This window comes from Lemur catta, chromosome 17 (assembly GCF_020740605.2).
Source record: "Lemur catta isolate mLemCat1 chromosome 17, mLemCat1.pri, whole genome shotgun sequence".
Classification (NCBI taxonomy): Eukaryota; Metazoa; Chordata; class Mammalia; order Primates; family Lemuridae; genus Lemur; species Lemur catta.
Window position 1 is genome coordinate 32,631,350 of NC_059144.1, and position 23,993 is coordinate 32,655,342.

General features: G+C 39.9%; 1 long non-coding RNA gene across 1 annotated transcript in view; it reads right to left on the minus strand.

Moving 5' to 3' along the window:
* Positions 1-1,014, minus strand: part of LOC123622047 — a 17,226-nt gene extending 16,212 nt beyond the window's left edge. Inside the window, exon 1 of the long non-coding RNA XR_006729402.1 lies at positions 959-1,014. This is a non-coding gene — a long non-coding RNA (uncharacterized LOC123622047). The remainder of the gene's footprint in view (positions 1-958) is intronic.
* Positions 1,015-23,993: the final 22,979 nt, after the last annotated feature.

Genomic DNA, 23,993 nt, shown 5'->3' on the forward strand with positions numbered 1-23,993 from the left:
CATCGGATGGAAAGTGTTGGATAAATACTCCAACCCCTTACCTCTTGGGTAGGACAACACTGAGGCATGTTCTGCAAAGTGTTCCCAAAGTCCCCAAGGCTCTGAGCTCCAGTTGCTCTCAACAGTAATTCTTTTCATTAAAACACCCCTTTATTGATTTTCCTCCCTCCCCTGTCTTCCTTCCAGGGCTTCCTGGGCTCATCCCCCAAATAAACCACTTGCACTCATACCTGTATCTTAGCTCCTCCTCTTCTGGGGAGACCCAAACCCAAATGGCATTTTTCCACAAAGGAAAATCCACCAAATATAAAAGAAAGTGGATTAAGATGAATTTGAGCTAACAATGATGCACATTTAAGCAGCAAGAATGGCTGCAGTTGAAAACTATCAATAACAACACTAGAGATGCATCGATAAAAGTGTCTTCCCCAAGCCGTGCGGGAATTCACACTGTTTGCCTGTGTGCAGAGGCAGTACAAGCTTTACAAAGCCATGAAATATTTAGCGGAAACCAACCTTTACCAGAATCCTAAATTACTGTTCTCCACAAACTCCAATATTGTGCTATGTTAAGTGAACGATACCAAATTTTACTAATAGTGAATTCCTAATACAGTAACTTACTCGTATGTAGCACTTGGTTATCTATTTAAAAACGAAATGATACCATATGGCATATCATTTCCCCATAATATAGAAAAAGCTCTCAGTGTTTTATCAATTTGGGCCCAAGACTCCTGAAAGCCTCGTGGATGCTGGATCACACTCTATTTCTGTGTTAAACAGAGGTCACAGACATTGGGTAAAAAACTCAACTACCACAAGCAGATGATGCCCACTGCTTTCTTGGCAGGCCGATCCTTGACCAAAAATACTTTAAACAATAAGTTCTCAGCTCCTAAAAGAGCAAACATGCCTTAAGGGAAAAAAGAAAAAGAAAAATACACAATAGTCTTACCGACTGCCCTTGGGTTTGGTATTTACTCTTCTCTTTCTTTGGTCAGAGCTGCTGAGTATAAACTGGGCTCCTGCCAGGTTCTGACCATATTCTTTCAACAGTCATTTTTCAGTAAGTTCTGTTTTCTGGAAGAGATAAGAAAATAGTACCTGAGAGGAAATCGGCCACATTTGTGTGCAGAGTGATCTCAATATGTTTGGTGGGAAAAGGGCACATAGATATTAAACCACCCTTGGCAGAAAACTTCCTTTGGGTGGATTTTTTTAATTCTCCTCCAGCCAAAGCCTTCTGTCTAGTTACCTACATTTGCAAGTTGGTATCCCCCAACGAAACTGCAAATGAGTTGAGGGCAAGGATCTTGCCTAATTTACCTTCACATGCCCAGGACAGTGCAGGTGCGTGAGTGCAAGTGTGTGTAGGCCCAGATCCACGGCTGGAGTAAGGAGGAAAGTGCCCCTGAGGCTGGACTTCCCCTGCATCTTGGAAGTTGCACTCCCACCCCAATCAGACGTGGTGGGTCATCTTCCACGACACAGCCACTTCTTCAACAGCACTGTGGACATGGGTGGACTTTTTCAAAAGGAATTGTGCACTCAAGGCAATGACTGACATCTCTAGGACAATAACAGGCTGAGACTTTTTCGTTTTGCTTTCAAGACTCTCAATGTTGGTCCTGCCCTACCCAGCCAAGTGTAAAGATTCCCACTCCTCTTGTACATGCCTCATCGCCTCTATTCTCTTGGGCTTGCTCACCGTCTACTAACATGCCTGGCTAAATTTGTCTCCATACTTTCTCTCTCATTGCTCCTCAGACTATATAGGCTTTGGCTCTTTTCTGCTAACACTACCCTTCCTTCATTTCCTACTTTCTCCATGAAGCCTTTCTCAAGAATTCCAATCCCTCCCTGATGCCTATAGCACCATTATATTTGGTATCTATAAGCCATTGGTGCTTGGTGGAGTCAGGGTTGTCTTTCTTCCTCAGACAGAAAATTCCTCAAAATCAGGGAGACCATGCTTCCTACCTCTTCTGTTTCTCCTGCAGCACTTGGCATAACCTTGAGCAGACCATCAGCAAAATGTAGCTGCTTCTACATAATATACTGATGGAAGTTGATTAAACTTTTCTACAGCACCTGTTTCAGTGTCATACTCATAGGCTGGAATAAGAAACTTTTCGTATTACTGTTCCCTTGGGCTTCACCACTGCAGTGCAAGCTTGTTCTACTTCCAACTGCCAGGGTCTGCATCTCTGTGCCACAGGACTTTCTCCCAGGCATCAGGGAGCTCCTCTGGCCTCAGGCACAGTAGACTGGACAGCCTGGGAAATGAACCACTGGCAGCACTCAGCCATTGATCCCCAGGAGCTGGTGGATAAAACCCAGCTCCCTCACCCCTCCATAGGTCAATGCTGGGTGTTCTGCATCGTCTCCCAGGGTTCCCCAGCGGAGCTAAGCACCAGTTGCCCACAGGGGTAACTTACTTGTTAATGCACTGCTATGTCTGCCTTCCTTCCTGTCTCAGTTCTGTACTTCCCTACCAGTGTGTCCTGGGATCACCTCTCAAATAAACTGCTTACACTTGGATTCTTGTTTCAGAGTCTGCTTTTAAGGGAACCTAAACTAAAAGAACATTTAGTAAATACTTGTGGAATGAGTGAAAAGGTGATTTTCACCTTCCACCTCTCAGGCAGAGGGGCCAGGCCAGGAACAGGGGTGGGTTTCTGAAGACCAGGAGGAGAGAGGGCTCAACTCCCATGCTGTACCTCAAATTGGAAGCTCCCATCAAGGGGAGGCTGCATGGTAATCAGTTTAAAACACAAAGCACTGCGCCCTTGGGGGCAGCTGTGAAGTTCATTGCACCCAATGAAGGCTAGAGAGGGCAGGTGCTGACAACACAGCGGCCCAGTTTACTGGTCCAGTTTGGAATGGCAAGCTACAAGGGCTATTCAGAAAGAATCCAACCATGTAATATGAAAAAAGATATTAACAATGGCTGGATACTTTTCAGACAGCCCACGTATATCTTGGCAGCACAGGACAGCCCCATCTGTCCTGGTTTCCATTAATCCAAAACAAGAGGAGGAAACCAGAAAAAAAAATAATAACAACTATTAGACTTTTTGCTAACCTTGATGAGCAACATTTGAGTTGAGCTATGAAAGCAGAAAAATGTCCCTTTCTTGCAGCTTACATTTTGGAACAAATTCTATCCGCTAAAATTGTTTTTCAGGAATGATACAGAGAAAAGCCATACAAATGTTTAGAGGATGATAGGAATAACACAGTTACCCTCTGATTAACTGGAAGGCCAGCCTGAGCATTTCTGATGGTTGATTGCATAATTCCAGTTCTTGAACATTTAATGCGTTATTTCTTTGGCTGCCGGGGGAATGCAATTGCTCAATGGAATGTGAAGAGACTTGACAAAGACTGTTTTCATGGTTATATGCCAAGTTCTTGGTTTAACGTGCTTGCTTAATCAAATGTCTACTTGTGATCTTTTGGGGAGTCGAACTTCATTAGCTCTTTCCTCAAAGAGAAGTTAATCGACTCAGGAAGGAAGGCTTATTCATCATAGGTCAGCAAACATTAGCACTTTCTAATAATTACTTCCAAGCTCCATTTTCTAGACAACTAACCAGTTCAGCAAAACCTTGGTTCATAAGAAATTGACCTGTTTTCAGCAGAAGCATTGCAACCGGTGCAAGATGTAGTATCTCATAGAACAGGGCTGTCATTTGAGCCAAAATGATTTGCTATAGCAATGCAACAATCAGAGCAAATGATGCCCAGATGCCCATCTCTTCACTGAGGGAAATCTGGAAGACAGCTCTGTCATAACTTTAATCTGAGATCTGCCTAGCTATCTTGATGACAACCATCTTAATGAACATGTAAATTTCTCATTGTCTTCTATTTTTAAAATGTACGGCAAATTTTCTGCTTAGTTATGCATAATCAGAAAAGGAACCCTCAGTGCTGTGAATTTAAAATTGAATAAAAACTTTGTCTTCTCAGAGAGATAGCATGCTAGATGAAGGAGGGCTTACAAGAGCCTCTAATTTACAGATGTAGGATTGCTTCCCACTGTAAATTATTGTGGTAGGCAGAATAATGGCCCCTTCTCCAAAGAGATCCACTGGAAACTGTGAATATGTTGCCCTACTTGGCAAAAGGGGCTTGGCAGATATAATTAAGGATCTTGAGCTTATCCTGTATTACCTGGGTGGACCCAATTTAACCTAATCTCAGGTTAGGTTCTTAAAATTGAAGAACCTTTCCCTGCTGTTGCCAGAGAAAAAAGTGACAGAGGAATAATGGTCAGGGACGTGCAAACTTGCTGGCTTTGAAAATGGAGAAAAGGGCCAGAAGCCAAGGAATGTGAGTGACTTCTAGAACCTGGGAAAAACAAGGGAACAGATCTCTCCTAGAGCCTCCAGAAAGGACCACTGCCCTGCTGAGACCTTGATTTTAGCCCAGTGAGATCGATGTTAGACTTCTGACCTCCAGAACTGTCAGATAATAAAATTGTGTCATTTTAAGCCACAAAATTTGTGATCATTTGTTACAGCAGCAATAGAAAACTAATACCGTTATGATATTTAAGTATCTCCTGGAAAGATTTACACAATAAGAAAAGAAAAAAATGTATATGGCAAAGTTCATTTTTTCTTTCAAAATATATCTGTTTCTTTTCTTTTTTGTTTGTCTTTTCTTTCCTTTTCCATCCTCCAGAATTACCAGCTATTAACACTTTGCCTTGTGACCTTTCTTTCTATTTTGGAAAGGAGTAAAATATTCCTTACAGATAAGCACCTGGTCCCCCTTAGCCATAAACTCCAAGTTGCATTCCCTAACCCACTCCACTACCATAATGCCCTGGTCTCCACGCAGGTCATATGCTCTCTCCTTTCCCAGCCTTAGAGATGGAGGGTTGGATATGGCCACTCAACCCACATGGATTAGAAGAGGGAGAGTGTTTCTTCTAAAAGAAAATTGAGTTGCTATAGCTAAAAGAGAGAATGCATACTTGGCAGGAGAAATCTCTCATATATCAAATCAAGATTCTTGGGTATGAGGGGGATAGTTTCTTCCCCAAAATGCTTATGTTTATTCAGACTATTTGTGTTTCATGAGCAAAACTGTATCATCTGCCAAGTGCTTCATTTCCTTTCCCCATGAGGCATGTGTAAATCCATACCTTTTTAGAGTTACTTAACCTTGAGGCAGTTGTTTAACCTTTCTGTGCTCCGGATTTTCCATTTGTAAAATGGGAATGATAATAGGATCTACCTCATACATTTATAATAAAGATTAAATAAGTTAATATTTGTGAAGTGCTTGCAATATTGTCTGGCAGATGACAAGTGCTTAAAAAAAAAAAACCTACTAAAGGTTGTCTGTTCACTCTATTGATTGTTTCCTTGGCTGTGCAGAGCTTGTTAATTTAATCAGGTCCCATTTATTTATTGTTATTGTTGCTGCATCTATTGAGAGGATCATATGGTCTTTGTTTATAGCAGCACAGTTCACAATTGAAAAGATGTAGAAACAACCCAAGTGCCCATCAATATATGAGTGGATTAATAAAATATGGTATATGTATACCATGGAGTACTACTCAGCCATTAAAACAATGGCGAACTAACACCTCTTGTATTAACCTGGATGGAATTGGAGACCATTCTTCTAAGGAAGTATCACAAGAATGGAAAAACAAACACCACATGTATTCACCATTAACTTGGAACTAATTGATCAACACTTACGTGCACATAATAGAAATAACATATATCAGAAATCCAGCAGGTGGGAGAGGAGAGAAGGGGATGGGTAAATTTACACCTAACAGGTACAATGCACACTATCTGGATGATGGACACACTTATAACTTTGACTCAAACAGTACAAAAGCAATTTAGGTAACCAAAACATTTGTACCCCCATAATATGCTGAAATTAGATATATATTTTTTTTGAAAAAAGAAAAAAACCTACTAAATAAATATGCAAAGTGTGATATTATATATTTTTCTCAGAAAAGAAGATTCACTGATTTCTCAAATGAGTTCATCTATGCTTCTTGTCAAGGTGGCCTCTGAAAAAATGAGAAACTGTTGAAAATATTTATCAAATGAATGAATCTCATTTTCACAGTATAAACTTTTTTCAGAGACACGCATTTCCTTAAATACCATTTACCTGTATTGTAATTTCTCTCTCTCCATGAGCATGTGTCAGAATGTAATTAAATTAACACCAGTGCAGTCCTCCTGTCAAGGAAGCTCTGGCTAAGGTAACAGCATCAAGGAACAATCTGGGTATTGTGACTATTGTGAGACATTGTCTCCATCTCCATCTATTCTTACTGTCACAATATTTGATTTAATTAAGTTATGTAGGATAGCAATTATGGCAAAGGCAGTTTAGCTGGAAAAAGACTCCTTGAAAAATGAAGGTCACATCTCCAGACACCACTGCTAGGAAAAGCAGAATTCAGTCCCTACTCGGGGCACAAAAACACTACCAGACACATAAAGAGACCGAGGATGGGAACTGCCTGCTCCTGAAAATGCCAAACTGATGTATGATGAGAAGCTGAGTCTCAGAATCCCTTTTTGCTGGATACATTCAATCAACAAAAGGAAAAGGCCATGTATGAAAGGTGATTCAAGGTACTGCATGCTCTGCCTGCCCAAAAAGACTAGTCTAAAATTACAGCCCTAGAGTCACTTCACTGATTAGGCATTGCCTCAAGTAGGTCCTTGCCTGTCACAGGGACATTTGCTAGCTGGAGGGAAATGCATTAACGTCCTAGCCCCACCAGCACTTCCACACAGGCAATGTGTGAGATTACCCACCTGAGGGGTGGGAATGTTCCCCATTCCTCTCTCCCCCTGTGCATACACTGTTGCCCGAGAACTCTGCAGTTGCTTCCACTAGTGAGCTTGCTTTGGCCCCATATGGTTTGTCTTGGCGAGTGGCATATGGGCAAAAGTGAGGACGTGCCAGTTCTGAGTGCTGCACCTCTCTGCTTGTTCCTCCTGTGTTTCTGCCACACCATTCTGTTCATATTCCAGAAGAATGAGAGCCATGCGGAACAGAGACACCCTGGCCAGTCAGGAAGCCTGTCAGCATTATAATAAATGTTTATCATTACATGACACTGAGATTTGGGGTGGTTTGTTACACGGTGTTGTTGCAGTAACAGTTAACTAATATCCCTGCTATCAGCTAAGAGGGAGAGATGAGTGTCTTAGCCACAGGAGGTGACATTTCCTGTAACAGAAGGCAGAACTTGTAGGAGCTTCGTTGCAGTCCCCTCTTCCTTGCTTTCTGTAATTATAGAATCTAAAAAGTGAAACACTCAAGTTCCTAGAAATTTTTACAGCTAGGGATGGTCATAAAATCTAGTTCTAGCCAATGATACATAAGTGTAGCTTTTTTGCAGGGGACTCCTGGGAATGTTTGCCATTCTGATAAGAAGAAAACAGACTTCTGTTACTGCGCTTTCCCCTTCCTCCCTCCTTGAAGGCACTCGTGATACCTGAACCTAACGCAGCCAGCTTGCAACCAGGAGGTGAGCAGCATGAAGCTGAAAAGCCAACAGCTTAAGGAGGGCAGAGTAGGAAGATGGAAAACCTGCCTCTTTGGTGATATTGCCAAGTGGTTAAACCAGCAGCGACAAATGCCTCACTCCAGCTTTCTTTTTATTTAAGATACAATCAGTGTCTGTTTTTGTAAGCCTCTCTTTGATGGGCATTCTGATATCTAAAATTAAATGAATTACTAACTGATACGCCTATTTTACAGTTTGGCTTAAGTCTGGCCCAGTCTGTTTGCATCGGAAAGGTGAAGCAGATTCCTCATTGGGTATTGGAGGAACTGAAATACAAGGAAACTCTGAAGGTTTCAAAGCCTACTCGGGTTTTCATTTTCACTGCATTGTATTTTACTAATACTAAATGTGATATTAATATGCCACAGTCAATCCATCCTATTATTGGTAAGCATTTGGATTTTCCCCAGATTTTTGCTGCTATAAATATGAGGTTAGGCCTGGTCTCTCAACTGCTGCCCCACCTACCACCCATCCTACATTTTGGTGGAGGGAGTGGCCTGGGAAAGGATTTTCAGGGAAAATGGTGAGCTTTAGAGTAAGGCTGGGTTGGGGCACCCCTTCTGATGCACATATACAAGGGTTTCTTCAGAGTATTTGTCTAGGAATGGAATTGATGGATCATGTGTATGTAATTCTTCTAATTTAGTCAGCAATGCTTAGTTATTTTCTAAAGTGGTTGTACCAATTGTCATTTGTACTAGTCTAAGCCATAGATATTCCCATGTTCTAGCTGATATGTTGTATCATCAGAGTTCATAATGCTTGACTGCTGGGTATAAAATTGTATCTCCTTGATATTTTATTTTTCTCATCTTTTATTTCAATGGCTTTGATTATCTTTTTACATGATTGTTGACCATCTATGTTTCCTCCTCTGGTAAAATGTCTGTTTCTATCTGTTTCCAATTTTTCTAATAGTTGTTAGTCCTTTCCTTACTATCCTTTTCCCAGGAACTAAAAAAATTATGTATCTGTATACTAATTCTTTGTCAATTGTATGCATTATAAAGAATACATGTATTGTCTTCCAGCAAAACAACAAAACAAAGCCTTAGTGGGATTGGGGGATCAGGGAGAGGAGGGAACCCGCAGATCCACAGTCTCATCCTTTAACATGAGAAGTCCCTTGGGAAGTGAGATGGGGATAGGTTGAATTACCTCTGTTTTTGTGTCTTGACATACTTGACCTATTAAAATTGAGTCTACCCACCATCCTTAGCCTCTTCCATGGAGCTTTCTCAAAATCCAACCAGAACGAACCACGGCTTTGACTGAATTCCTAGAGTTTGTTCATATGTCTGTTTTGATCTGTTATGTCCCCCTCAATTGACACATCACTCTTGTCCCTGCATGAGTCCAGCTGTATAATGTGTCTTTTCTTCTCTACCAAGACAGCAACTGAGTCCCTGCAGAATCTCCTGCAGAACATAGTAAATGCTCACCATATGTCAGGCCTTTCATAACTTGTCATGACAATTAATTATATTAAATGAATATAAACTTGCTTTATAGCATGCTTATGCACTCACCCCATGCTTGTGAGTGTATCTGGAAACATAGTCAAGGGTTGCTAGCAAAAACAGTCAGCCGAGGATACCTTCTACTGCAGACGAAGTAGGTTAAGAGAGAAATGACAGAGGACAACAGAGAGGACAAAGAACAATTCAAAGTCACCTCCAAAGAGTCCAGTGTCTCTGTATAATTTGCTCCCTTTTGGGAGCATTCCTATCAGAAGTTCTGATGAAAAAAGAGTCAGCAATCTGGCAGTTTTGCATTTTTACCCTGTTCCTTAAAATATATGTTGAATCATTTAGACTCTTTAGCTTTTACTTTAGTCAAAAATAAGAGGAAAAGTATAAGCTGGAGAGTGTTAGAACTCATAGTTAAGAATAGGGGGTGTCTCAGACTGGTCTCCCAGAAACAGACCTGGAAACAAGGATTTGAGTCTGAATGGTTTATTTGTGAGGTGATTCCAGGAAACACAGGAGGAGAATGTGGAAACGAGACAATGAAGGAAAGGAAGTTAATACAGGTGCATTAAAGAGGAAGTTATACCTGTGGGTAACTAGAACAAATTGTTACTCGTGGGTGATGAAGAGCTGGCGTATTTATCCACTAACTCCCATCCATCATCAGCTGAAGGCTGCTCGTGGGGGCATTTACACTTGGTCACTCCCAGCTTGTCCCATTCATGGGACAAAGAAAGTCCTTCAGCAGAGAATCCAAGGTGCTTGCAGTAAGAAGCCATTGGCACGTATAGGAATGCTGAGTGTTGATAGTATATGGACAGGGTGTTGACAGTGTCTGCTGTGTGGGGAGAAGTAGAGGGTGGAGTATTAGGGTGCTAGAGATAACTGAGCAAGGAATGGGGACCACTCACTTGGGAGGGCTGACACCCTGGACAGCCAAGGTGGCATGCCAATGTACAAAGGTCTCATTGAAACAGTTGGGGAAATCTATTAATATATTTTAATATACTTTATCTTTAATTATATTAAAGGTAATTTATCTTCATTGTCTTTAGATCTAGAATGTCTTCAAAATCATAAGGGTCAAAATGCATACTTAACTTTCATGCTCTATATTGGGGGAATAACAGACAACATCTACATATAGCAGAATAGTCCAGATCTATCTAAAATTGTGAGTCAGTTTTTAATAAAAAGGAAAAGTGCTTATTATTTAATGTTAAGTGGTTTTGTAAAAAGACAAGATCTAAAATTGTGTATCCAGTAGGATTTCCACACCATAAAAAACATGTACTGAACTGATACTGGAAGACAATGTTAACATTTTACAAGTTTTTGAGTGGTAGGCTTGTAGATACTTTTCTCTGCTTCCTTATAATTTTCTAAACTTTACGTATTTTCCACAATTTTTTATCACTGTGAAGATGTTTATAAAATTTTTTTTTTAAAGTATCAGGTCACTCATTGCCACTAATGGCCCTACAGTGACTTTGCTGATTTGACCCATCTGAGCCTCTGTTATTAGATTCTGTTTAGGGCTGTGCTCAAGGATACCAGCTCTCAAGAGATTAACATATTCAAATCTATTCTACTCATTTCTTAAGAAGTCCATGTCACATTTCAGTTCAGCCAACAAACCAACATGTTTTGCTAATTTAATAAATGTTCATAGATTACCCACTGTGTGCCAGGCACTAAACAAAACCACACATAGTTCCATCCCTTATGGAGGGAACTGAGTAGTGAAATAAAACAAATAAATAAAAATGTCTATCTTTGATTAGTTCCATGTAGGAGACATACATGGCTCAGTGAGAATCTATCGCAGGAGATTTGGATCAAATGGGGTGGCTGTCCTCAGGAAGTGAGGCTCAATCTAAGATCTGAAGGGTGCACGGCAGTTAACTAGGCAGATGTTAACTGAGCTTCTAATGTGTGTATGGGGTCACCAGGCTGGGGTCTTGGCATGCAAATCTCTGTTCCCAAGGATCTAGCTGTCTGATTGTCAAGCCACAATCAATTTTCCTAAAATAACAGGGAAAAAAAACACAATAGTATTGGATGAAGGACCCCAATAACTGTAGGAGGATGGAGGAATTCAAAGGAGGAGTGATCAATAAAAGCTAAAATAGGAAGGGCTCTTTGAAGGAAATGTAGCTTGGGTGTACTTTTCTGCCAACAAGCAGGGATGGTTTGGCAGGCAAGGGGAACCGCGTGAGCACAAGCCCAGAGGGGTCAATGTCAATAAGCCTTTTATGAGACAGTGAGATGGCCAGTGGGACATGAGTAAAGGATGGATGCTGGGTAGAAGGGATGGCCTGTCCTTGGAAGCCAGATAAGGACACTTGGACTTGATGTGACAGGAACTAGCAAGCAAAGATTGACCAGACCAAAGTGGTATCTACAGGAGGACTGATGTGGCCAACTATAGCACCTGGACAGGGAGAGCCAGAGGTAATCCAGACTGCAAGTCTCCCAGGGAAGATGTGCCTCCCTTCATCTGGATATGATAGGTTCACTGGGTTTTTAGCCTCTGAAAAGGAAATCTCTATAATATATAAAAGGGAAGCATCGTGGTATTGCTCGATATAATATGTTTTATCTCACTTGTCGTATCTCTTTGTCTCCTACAACCAAAGAAACATGCTCAAACAACCAATTTATTTCCTCTTCCAGAAACTCTGCCCATGGAGGAGACCCTATCTACAAGTCATCTATGACTCAGCTCTCCTAGAGCAACCCCTGAATGGCGAGACTCTTCTCCCACTTTAGGGAGCCCCTCTTTCCTATCCCCCAACCTTCCTGACTCACAAAACTTGATGCCAGATGTGGTGGTGTGGGAGTGAGAGTGGGTCTGTCCAGTTCGTGTTGGTAAAGGGCCTCCGTTAGCCAAAATGCCTCACTGGCAGGACTGCGGAGCCATGGGGGTGAGGGAAAAGCATCTCTTCCCTAGCAGATGCGGACAGAGGAGACTACACATTCCACCTCATGCTTTGTCCACGTGCCAGCAATTCCTTGGGCTGAAACATATCTTGTAGGTCATTTTCTAGCATGTTCCCCTGACTAGATAGCCCCTCCTATTTTATAGATCTCTCTAGGAAAGGTGAGTTTTTAAACTTCTTTTCATTCTGTCTTATCTGTATAATTTAAGGATCTTTTAATCAATGATAGAGAAGTTACCTTCACCCTGCTTCATGTGATACATGAAGCCCCAATCATGTGATATGTTGCAAAGCCCCAATCATGACAGGGCTAGAATTTCTGTATAGGAGAGATTAAAGTATGGCAATCCAGTTACCTAAAGAGATTTCACTTGGAACTGTATTTGCATAGCAAACATGTTCTTTTTATTTTGATATTATGTTTATTGAGGCAGCACATGGAAGTAATGGAGCCCTACAGCCCACACCTCCCAAGCCTGTCCTTGACACCAGCATGGAGCCCTGAAACTAGTTTTCTGTCTAGTTAGAGACTCTCTGATAAGAGGTCTGTACCCTCACCTTTACTTTCATCCCAAGAATAGAACATTGTCTTGCATGCAGAAATAGGCTACAGTGACTAAATTGGCCAATTAATTATCTAACTTCACTAACAGCACTGGTTCTTTCCTTACTGGCGAAAAAGTTCTCAGTAATCAGACCAAACCCTGCAGCTCTCTGGACCTGACCTAGCAAACACCTTTGCAGTTTCTCTGGATCTCTGAGGCCCTCTAGTGGCTGTCTTAGGCTGAACTATTAATACCTCCCAAGCTCAGTTCTCCCAGCTCCTGCTAAAAATTCAACCCGCCCCAGAATTTAAAAAGAAAAAAGAAAAAAAAAAAATTCTCTATTTTGCTTCTTGTAAAATACAAAAAGCAAATTTATGGATGTCTAGTCTCTGATACCATCAGAGTTCATCTGGTTTCTTAACCTTCCTGCCCTGTTTTGTGTTTTAAGGAGCTTTGAAAGCACCTTGTTTGTCTGATTATACCCAGGATGGCTCTCCCTCACCCCAAATACATCTTTAGGTTTGTTTCTGAGCATCCCTGACTTTTGATCACAGAAACACATGAAGGACCTAACTGGGTCCTTCATGCAGAGCAGGGCAGATTTCCAGGCCTGTTGGGCCTTACCTGGCAAAGCCTTTGAGTGATTCCAGGTTCCAGGGGCATTATGGGGGCCTCAGCAGGACCAGGGACTATTACTGTCTTTTGTGACTTCAGTAGGTAGGTGAACCCAGGGTGCGGTTTGAAACTGGCTGCATTGGTCATTTTTCTGAATCGATTTGTACAAACCCATGGGAAGCTTTCCTAATATAAACAGACTGCATTATGGCTGTATCACCTTCATCTGACCCCTGGGAGCTCTAAAGAAAAGCCCTTCATACTCACCTGGCCTTCAGCCCGACCAGGCAATTAGGCCACTGGCCAGGCTGAGACTGAAGAAGGGCAAGGAACCTACACTTAACATGTCTAACGACAACTGCCATTCCCTTGGTTGAAAGGAAAAGCCAGAGAGAACAGCTATTTGCTGGGCTTTTCCTGAGAGCTTACCACTGAGTTTCTCATAGTGGGGTAGGTATGTTCATCTCCATTTTGCAGATGAGAAAATTGAGACTCAGAGTTAAATGTATTTCCCAAGATCACACAAGTATTTAAGCAGCAGGGTTAGAATTCAAACCCAATTCCAACTCTTTCTAAAACCCACTCTTTAGCCAGACCCTGCCTCTTATCTTAGTTAGCTTTGAGTTTCAGGTTCTTAACCCACAGTCTATGTGAGTGGTGCCTCCTGGAGTTGGACAATGCATAACCCTCACATCTCTACAGTGTGTTTCAAACCGATTTTGGGCTTAACAACCTCTCATATCCAAGATTCTAAGCCTGGCTTGAAATTAGAACCTTGGTGCTCAAAATGTGGTCCCTGAACATGGAGCATGAACAATATTTGGGAGCTTTTTAGAAATGTAAATTATTGCCCAACCCCCACCCCATGGAGCCTTTACTCAGGACTTCTCAACTCTGATGAGCATTCAAATCACCTGGGAATCTCGTTAAATGCAGATTCTGGTTTAGGAGTTCTAAGAGGTGGTGCTAAGCTTGCGCTTCTCTAACGAGCTCCCAGGTGATGCCAATGCTGTGATCTACACTTGGCCCAACATAACTTCAGATCAGTAAGTCTCAGACTCCAGTCTGTATTCAAATCACCTGGGGTTGTCAGTGCACAGATTGCTGGCCCCCACCCCAAAAATCTCTTATAATAGTCCTGCATCTTCACCTTTACTTTCACCCCCAAAATAGAACAGTGTCATTCATGAAGAAATAGGTTATCAGTGAATAAATCGGTCAACTAATTATCTAACTTTGGTAACAGCTGACTATTTCTTTGCCCTGTGAAGGTTAGTACCTGCTGAGAATGTACTATAGAGGGCCTTGAGTGGGGCCTGAAAATTTGCATTTCTAACAAGTTTCCAGGTGCTGCTGATGCTGCAGTTACAGAGACCCCACCTTAGAGGGCCACTGTCTGGCCTGCCAGAACTTCCTTTAATTAGGCAATTAACACCATGCTTTCTAGCTTTTCACTTGCACGAAATCCTACTCAGTCCTTGAATTTGGCATTTTGGAGCTGAAAAGGATTTCAGAGGTCACCTGGTCTCAGTGAAGGAAATGTGAGTCCAGAGTCTCACCCAAGGCCATACAATTAGTCAAGAAGCAAAGCTGGCATTAAGCATCCTGGTTCACTCTATTCCGTGTTGTTTACTACATCCTGCTGGCTCTGAAGCTTCATAATTTCTCCGGCATCTGGCAACTGCAGTATTTTTGGTGAGCTCTCTGTCTCAGGCCAGCTTTTGCAAGTGCTAGAATCCCTATCAGACACAAATGTCATCAGCACAATCCTGGAAACGCGGTGGCCTCCTAACGGTTTTGTGAAGAGAGCTTTGGAAAAAACCAGCATCCGACCTTGCCACTGTGATGGAAATACAGCAGTAGTGAGCAAACCCAGACAGGGTGATTCAGCACAGAGGCCCTGGGGCTAAGCAATACACCAGGAGACTGCCAACAACTGGCACCTAGATTCTCCTGGGCAACTCCCCTTGCCTGAAAGGATTCTTTTGTTTAGAGAAAACAATACTCCCTTTTTGTTTAGAGAAAACAATACTCTCTCGTTCAAGGGAATAAACTCAAAGGAGGGTTTCAAATGTGGACTTGGGTGCGGGTTGTATCAGTCAGTTTCTGTTGCATGCCAAAGCACTCAATACTTAGTGGCTTAAAAAGACAACTGCTTATTACTGCTCACAGGTCTCCGACATAAAGGGGAAGTACGCAAGGTCCCTTGAGGCCTAAGCTTAGAACTGGTGTGTCATCAAGTCCACCATATTCTATCCACCAAAGCAAGCCCCAGGGCGAGCCCACTTCTTTATGGCAAGAGCTATAACTTCACAATACACAGATACAGAGAGGGTGAAGATTTGTGACCAGTTATGCAGTCTACCACAGAAGAGTTTTCTTAGTTTAGAAGACACAGAGACAAAACTTCCAAAGCAAATGGTTTACTTAGTTACTTGGGAAGTGAAGGAAATACTGGTAGGGGAGTGGAGATTGAGACACAAAGAGGAAGCAGCAGTGAAGGGTGCACAGCCACGCCAGCCAGTGCTCTGGGCAGCTGCAACTGGATTCCACTGGGGAACTCTGAAAGCTAGTGTAGGACACAGGCCTTATTGCTATCCTATCTGAGGGAGGGGGCTGGGATGGCTATACATCAATTCATATCTGTCATTTGTTGAGGGCTGCTCCCAGGAGACACGAATTCCCTGTTATTTCAGCCTCTCACCCTGGGCAAAGTGGCTCGAGAGGTCAGAGCGAGCCCTTGGCAAAGAAATGTAGGTGCTGTCAGCTGGTAGCCAAACCCCTGTTCCCTGAAGCGGTTAGAGTAAGGGGACATAAGGGAAGGGAATTGGGGGTTGTGGGTGGGACAGTCACAGCATCTCTTGCAGTGCAATAGTGATAAGAAAGAAAAAAATGTCAAGCTTCAGATTTAAGTTATTTTAGTCAAAAAATACATATATATATATAGTTTATATCTGTTTGCTTTATTTTCGGTGATGCCTCAGTTCTCCTGCTGACAAGGGTTGGGACACTAGATGGCATTGTATCAAGTTGTCCTGTAGCTCAGGATACAAAATGCAAAGCCTTGCTCCTCCTTGTCCTTGGAATTTGACAATTACTAGCAAGAGTTGAGAGCAAATGAATGTCCCAGTCATAGCAGTGATGGACCACTTCATCTCTACCAAGGCCACCACTCTGTCTTGAGCTTGTGCTGTGGCAGCAATATCACAAACCACAGGGGCCCAAACACAGATGGGCAGGCAAAGATAGCTGGTGTTTTCTAAGGGTTACGGTTCACAAAACCCATGGGAGCAGAAGAAGTAAGGAGAATGAAGCCTTCTACTGCCAGAAAGGTCTTTGAAATGTACAAATCACTAGCTTAGATTCCACGGCCTGACACTGTAAACCCTCTGTTGCAAGCACCTTGAACTCCCTTGCCCCTCTTTTTTCACCAGATGGACTCAACAAAAACAAAAGTCTACTTAAATCAGGTATTTCCTGTCTCCATCAGAATGCTACTTGAGAAATATTGAAATGGCTTGAGTTAAACTTATTGTCACAAACTTTGAATGATCACATAACCCTGCTTGTGAATCCAACTCTTCATTTCTATAAATTTAAGTACCTACCCCAAATGTCCCTCATCTGCTCCCTAACTCTCACTCATAGTGGGAGACGAAGGGGAATTAATATTTGCTGAACAAGCACCCAAACTATTATCTTAACATTTATAAGATTCTTATTATGTGGCAGGTATTAGTTAAGCATTTTATATTAGTAACTCATTGAATTTTCATAATAGCCCTATCTTCAACTGTAGTAGATCATACAACCAGGTCATAATGGAGCTGGGATTTGAACCTAATACTTCCTTAACCACTATACTATACAGCCTATCACAGGAAGAGAAACAAAAGGGTTTCATGGTTTTTTTAAAAAACTAATAGAAGCCCATGTAATATAGCCTTAAAAGGAAGGAGATTCCACAGGTTTTTTTGGTGACTTGAAAGCCACCAATAACTGAAGCCACATTTTCCATCTCTCAGGGGCTACAGAATCCATCTCTTCTTCTCTTTGTCCATCTGTTCCATTTTCCTTCCTCTGCAGGATTTCTCCATTTACTTGCCAACTTGCTCATAGTCCATATTGGCAGCCATAACCCTAAAACTACAAGCAATTACATCCCTGCCTCCACTACTGATTAGCTGTGACAGTCTGTGTGTGTGTGTGTGTGTGTGTGTGCACGCGCGTTAGGCGCATAGTTCAAATTTCCAAGACAAGAAATTTTATTGACTCAGCTAAATCTATGCATGGGCTACCTTAGGTCAGATGTCTGTCCACTCCTGGATTAATCAACCATGCTAAGGGATAGTATGGTGGAAATATACTTTTTGTTGAAGTATATAATACATACAGAAAAGTTCATAAATCATAAGTATGCCCCTCTATTAATCTTGATTAAGTACACACATCTGTATAACCAGAACCTAGCTAAAAAAAAAAAAAAAAAAAAAAAAAAAGCAAAACATAACCAGCACTCCCAAAGCCCCTTTATCTAGTCTTTTTCTCCCCTGAAGGGTAATAATTATCCTGATTCCTATCATCATTGATTAGTTTGCCTTATTTTTTATTTATGTGAATGGAATCATGAAATATGTACTTCTTGTGCCTGGCTTCTTTTACTCAATATTATGTTTGTGAAATTTCTCTGTATTATTTTGTATAGTTACAGAGCATTCTCATTGCCATGACATAACCCATTGTGTGCATATTTCAAAATTTATTTATTCATTTTATTGTTGATGGGTATTTGGGTTGTTTTCATTTTAGGCTACTATAATACCTATTACAAATATTGCTGAGATAGATATGTCTTTGGTGTACACAATTTTGTCTTGTTGGTATATGCATTTCTTTTGGAAGTTACTGAGTCAGGGATACAATGATTTTGAGATTAAAAAAATTACCACAGAGATGGAAAAAAGGTTTGATTCAACTTGTACATCTAGACTCAGCTTCCCAAATGCTTTGTTTTGGAGGTCTGCCAATTTGTTCAATATTTTATGTCCATTTTACAGACCTCATTGAATAAACCTTATATAAATAAACATTGGAAGTGTAAGATGATAGATAAAAAGGAGGCCTTCCATACACATGCAGCTATTATTAAATGATTTATACAAGGTTCTCAGTCTCTCTTAGAAGAAAAGCACAAGTGAGCTGCCTCTGCTTCTTTCTCTTTGTCCATTTGGCAGCTGAGAGGGGACGAAAAGCATGCTCTGTTCAGATCCTTGGCAGCTGCAAAGCATTGGGAAAAAAAAGCACTGGATTCAAAGACATAATAGTCAAATCAAGTCCCCCATATATTACAAAAATTCTTTTCAAAAATATTATTATAGGCTTCTTTGTATTTTATATACTTAGAAGGAAAACATTTGGAGGACAGAATACAAAATGTAGCAATAAAAACTTTAAGACTACACTAAGATGACAGAAACGTTAAAATAATCTGACAAATATTTTAAAACAGTGATCATAACAATACTTCAACACCAATTATAACCATATTTAAAACCAATGGAAAATCAAAAATATGAACAAATAGAAAATACCAATGGAACTATTAGACCTGACAAATACCATAACTGAAATTAAAAAAAAAAAACCCTCAATGGATGGGCTCAACAGAAGAATGGAGGAGAAAACGGAAAGGGTCAGTAAACTGGAAGATATAATAATAATAATTATTCGATCTGAATAATAGAGAGACAGTAGACTGAAAAAAATCTATAGATTTTGGAACCTATTAAACTGTAACAATAGAGCTAACATTAATATCATCAGAATTATTGATGAAGAAGAGAAAGAAGGTAAGGCTGAAAAAGTACATGAAGAAATAATGACTATAAATTTCCCAAATTTGGCTAAAGACCTAAACCTACAGATTGGAGATACTGAAAAATCTCTAAACAAAATAAATCCAAAGAAATCCACACCAAGAAAATTAAAGACAAAGAAATATGAAAAGCAGTGAGAGAGAAATGACAACTCATAGAACAAAAGCGACTTATTAGAAATCATGGAGGTCAAAAGGAACTGTTCCAATATTTTTCAAGTTCTGAAAGAAAAGAACAGTCAATCCAAAATTTAAGATCCAATGCAGATATCCTTCAGGAATGAAGGGAAAATCAAGACATTCTCAGGGCCGGGCGCGGTGGCTCACGCCTGTAATCCTAGCCCTCTGGGAGGCCGAGGCGGGTGGATCGCTCGAGGTCAGGAGTTCGAGACCAGCCTGAGCGACACCCCGTCTCTACTAAAAATAGAAATAAATTATCTGGCCAACTAAAATATATATAGAAAAAATTAGCTGGGCATGGTGGCGCATGCCTGTAGTCCCAGCTACTCGGGAGGCTGAGGCAGTAGGACTGCTTAAGCCCAGGAGTTTGAGGTTGCTGTGAGCTAGGCTGACGCCACAGCACTCACTCTAGCCCGGGCAACAAAGTGAGACTCTGTTTCAAAAAAAAAAAAAAAAAGACATTCTCAGAAGAAAAAAAAATAAGAGAATTTATTACCATCAGCCCGACTGTAAAAAGAAAGAAAATTATAAAATGAGGAACTTTGGAACATCAGGAAATAAGGAATATAGTAATAAAAAATACTGGTAAAAACAATACACTTTTCTTCTCCTCTTGAGACTTCTAAATTATATGTGATGGTTGGGGCAAAAATTTTAACACTGTCTGATGTGATTCTAAATTTATGTGGAGAAAATAATATTTAAGAAAATTGTACTACGAACAGAGGAGGATAAATGGACATAAAGGTCATTCAAACTGAAAAGTGATGATACCAGTATAGTGAGATATATATATATATATGTGTGTGTATGTGTATATATATATATATATATATACATATGTATGTGTATATATATGTATATATATATGTACACACACACACACCATTTTAAAAAATAAAAATACAAAGAGATACACTTAGAACCCCTGTAGATAATTCAAAATGGAATTCAAAAAAAATGTTCAAGTAATGTACATGAAGGCAGGAAAAACAAAACTGAGATGAAAAACAGAGAGAAAAAACAGAAAACAAGCAAAAAATAAAATGACAGACTTAGGCCCTAATATATCAATAAATACACTAAATGTCAATATTCCAAATATATCAATTAAAGGACAGATTGGCAAAGTGGATTTAAAAAAATGACCTAACTATATGTTATCTACAAGAAACTCACTTCAAATGTAACAATATAGGTGGATGAAAGTAAAATAATGCAAAAAGATATAGCATGCAAACATTAATCAAAGGAAAGCAGCAGAAAAAGAAAACAAAATAAACCCAAAGCAAACAGAAGGAAGGAATGACAAAAATAAGAGCAAAAATCAATGAAATTGAAAAGAGAAAATTAACGAAATAAAGAATTGGTTCCTTGAAAACAGCAATGGCATCTACAAACTTCAATCAAGATAGATAAAGAAAAAAAGAAAGAGGAAAATATCAGGAATGAAACAGGAACTATCATTACAGACCTTTTCAACAAATAGTGATGGCATAATTAGACATCCAACTTGAACTTTGAGCTAAGTTTCACATTTTATACAAAAATTAACTAAAAATTTATCATGGACTCAAATGTAAAATGTAAACCTATACAATTTTTAGATAAAAAGAGAAAAAGAACTGTTTGGAATATGAAACTATCTTAGATTTGACACTAAAATCATGATCCATAAGAAGAAGAGTCGATAAAATGAATTTCACCAAAGCTAGAAACTTTTGCTCTGTGAAAGTGCCTGTTAAAAGGATGAAAAGACAAGTTACAGACTGGAAGGAAATATTTCCAAATCTCATACATGACAGGATTGTTATTTAGGATAAATAGAAAGCTCTTAAAATGCAACAGTAAACAAACAATTCAATTGGAAAATAGGCTAAAGACAGAAGGAGACATTTCTCTGAAGAGAATATACTGACGGGAAATAAGCACAAAAAAGATTTTCAACATCATTATCCATTAGGAAAAAGTAAATTAAAACCACAGTGAGATATGAGAATACCACCTATCAGAATGACTAAAATAAGGAAAGAGTTAACATCAAATATTGGCAAGGATGCCGAGACATTGTATCACTCACACATTGCTGGTGGGAATATAAAGTGTCACAGCCATTCTGAAAAGCGTTGACAGTTTCTTTAAAAAAGATTCAACATACACCTACTGTATGACCTAGCCATTGCTCTCCTGGGCATTTATCTCAGAGAATAAAAATTTATGTTCACACAAAAATCTGTACATGAATATTTATAGCAGCTTTATTCAAAATAGCTCAAAACTGCAAGCAACCCAGATGTCCTTCAAGGGATGAATAATTAAACAAACCATTCCATACCTTGAAATACTACTCAGCAATACAATGGAATCGGCAATGTATGAATTATCGATACATACAACAACCTGAATGAAATGCCAGAGAATTAATGCTGAGTGAAAAAAAGCCAATCTCCAAAGGTTTCATATGACTGTATGGCTCTCTTTATATAGCCTTCTTAAAATGACAAAATTAAAGAAATGGAAAACAGATTAGTAGTTGCCAAAGGTTAAGGAGCAGGTAAAAGTGGAAGGGAAGTTGAGGTGACTATAAAAGTATAGAATGAATGATCCTTATGGGGATGGAAGTATTCTGTATCCTGACTGTATCAATATGAATATCCTGGTTGTGATATTATACTATAGTTTTACAAAATGTCACCACTGGGAAAAACTGTGTTAATGATACACAAGATCTCTCTGTATCATTTTTTATAACTTCATGTGAATCTACAAGTATCTCAAAAAGCTTAATTCTTAAAAAGCTTAAGGCTAAAGTGATTTTTAAATGTGACAAAGAGCAAGTGGAGAAATAATTGGAAAGAGCACTGGAGTAGAGGTCAGAAGTCCTGGATTCAAGTCTTGATTCACCCAACTTGGAAAATCATTCCCCTTGTCCAACCTCATTTGTGTAAATACAACTGACAAGACCTGCTACAGTTACCTCCCAGAGTTGATAATAGGCATAAATTACATTAATTGAAAGAAAAACTTTAAAAACATGACAACCAAGGCTCTATATAAATATTAAGTATTTGAAAGCTTACATTATATAAATGATGCCTCAATCCATTTTTCCTGGTCATTTGGGAACATAATTACCTGGCTAAGACTACCAGCTAATTTCCTTTTCACCATCAGTCATTAAAACCTGGAAATATAAGCAAAGAACAATTCTGAACAAGAGAAGAAAGGAGCCTGATCTCTTTTCCAGTGCTATGACTCACTCAAGAAGGCAGAAATACGTCAAATGTTCCCTCTCCTGTGGCAAAGGGTACTGTAAAATAACCTCACTTAATCTGTGTTACAGAGAATGTACCACCTTAAGGCTGAGATCCCACTTCTAACATTTTCTTTTTCAGGACTTGTTTGAGGAGATTGCACAGAATTCATCCCATGGTCCTTCATGTGAGAGAGAAATCATTTAGCTATTTAACACCTCACAGGCCAACTTAGAAGGGATAAAGCCAATTTTGGCTATCATTGCTTTGAGGGCATAGTAGAGATCATTTACTGTATCTACAATTGACCTTTGAACAACACAGGTTTGAACTGTGTGGGTCCATTTATACACAGCTTTTTTTCAATAAACGTTACACTGGCCATGCCTGCATCTCCTGCCTCCCCTTGTACCTCTTCCACCTTTTCTGTCTCTGCCACCCTGGAGACAGCAAGACCAACCTAGGTTCAGGGTGCGTCATAGTCCTCTTCCAAACAAGTACACACAGAAAACGGTTTGACTTTCTGATTTCCCAGATAATTTTTTCTTTTTATGACTTCAGACACAATCAATGTCTCAGTCCTGAATAGGGAACTTGGATTTTCACCGTTAAAATGAAGGCTAGAGAATAAGGACAGCCACATTGCCCTTGTCAGCTCTAATGTTCTATGAAAACAAGAGGGAAAAAAAGGATGAATTAAGAAAATTTTAAAGCATAACACTGGGTTCATCAAAGATTCTCCCATTAAAGGGAGAATCCAAGTTGTTGCTTGCTTTGTATTTGAACGCTGTGCATGTTTTTCATGATGGCAATAATAATTTATTGACAAAATGCTTTTATTGAGTTGCCTTTGCTGAAGAGGCCCTGCGTGCTTTTTCACCAGCTTGCTACAATTAAAAGCAGCAGTAAACAGAGCCTTTCTATTTAGACTGAAAAGCAACGATTAAGCTTGCCTGACTATAAATAGGAGGCAGCTTCACTTCTACGGCCTCAACTGCACACATTAAAGACTTCAGCTACAAATGCCCCCAAACTGATAAATTGTCAAACTCTGACCTTAAAACTGACAATTTCTTAGAAAACGAAAGTAGGTAAAGTATGCATAATTCTAGATAATTACTGGGATGTCTCTGAGGCCAGGAAGTCAGTACACATGCTGGAAATCTAAATTTATGGGCTTCTATTCTTTTCGTTTTACTATTATCAAACCATGTTTTTCCTTGGGCAGCTGTGAGGGCTGGTTTTTTTTTGCCTGGGAGGCATTTGAGAAAACAATGGAGTTAAGAATTAGGGTAAGGAAGGTGAAAAATAAAAAGTTACTTCTCAAGATTCGCATTAGTTCAAGTGATTCAGCAAAGAGACCACAACATGGGCAGGCAGTGTTAAATATTTTTGAATAAAATTTTTTAAATGCAGGTCATTCATCCCATCTACAAGGCATTGATACCTAAGTTTGCAGAGTTATGAAGGCATTTGATTCAACCTCCTCATTTTCTGCAGCAGGAAACTGAAGGCTAAGAAAGCCACATGA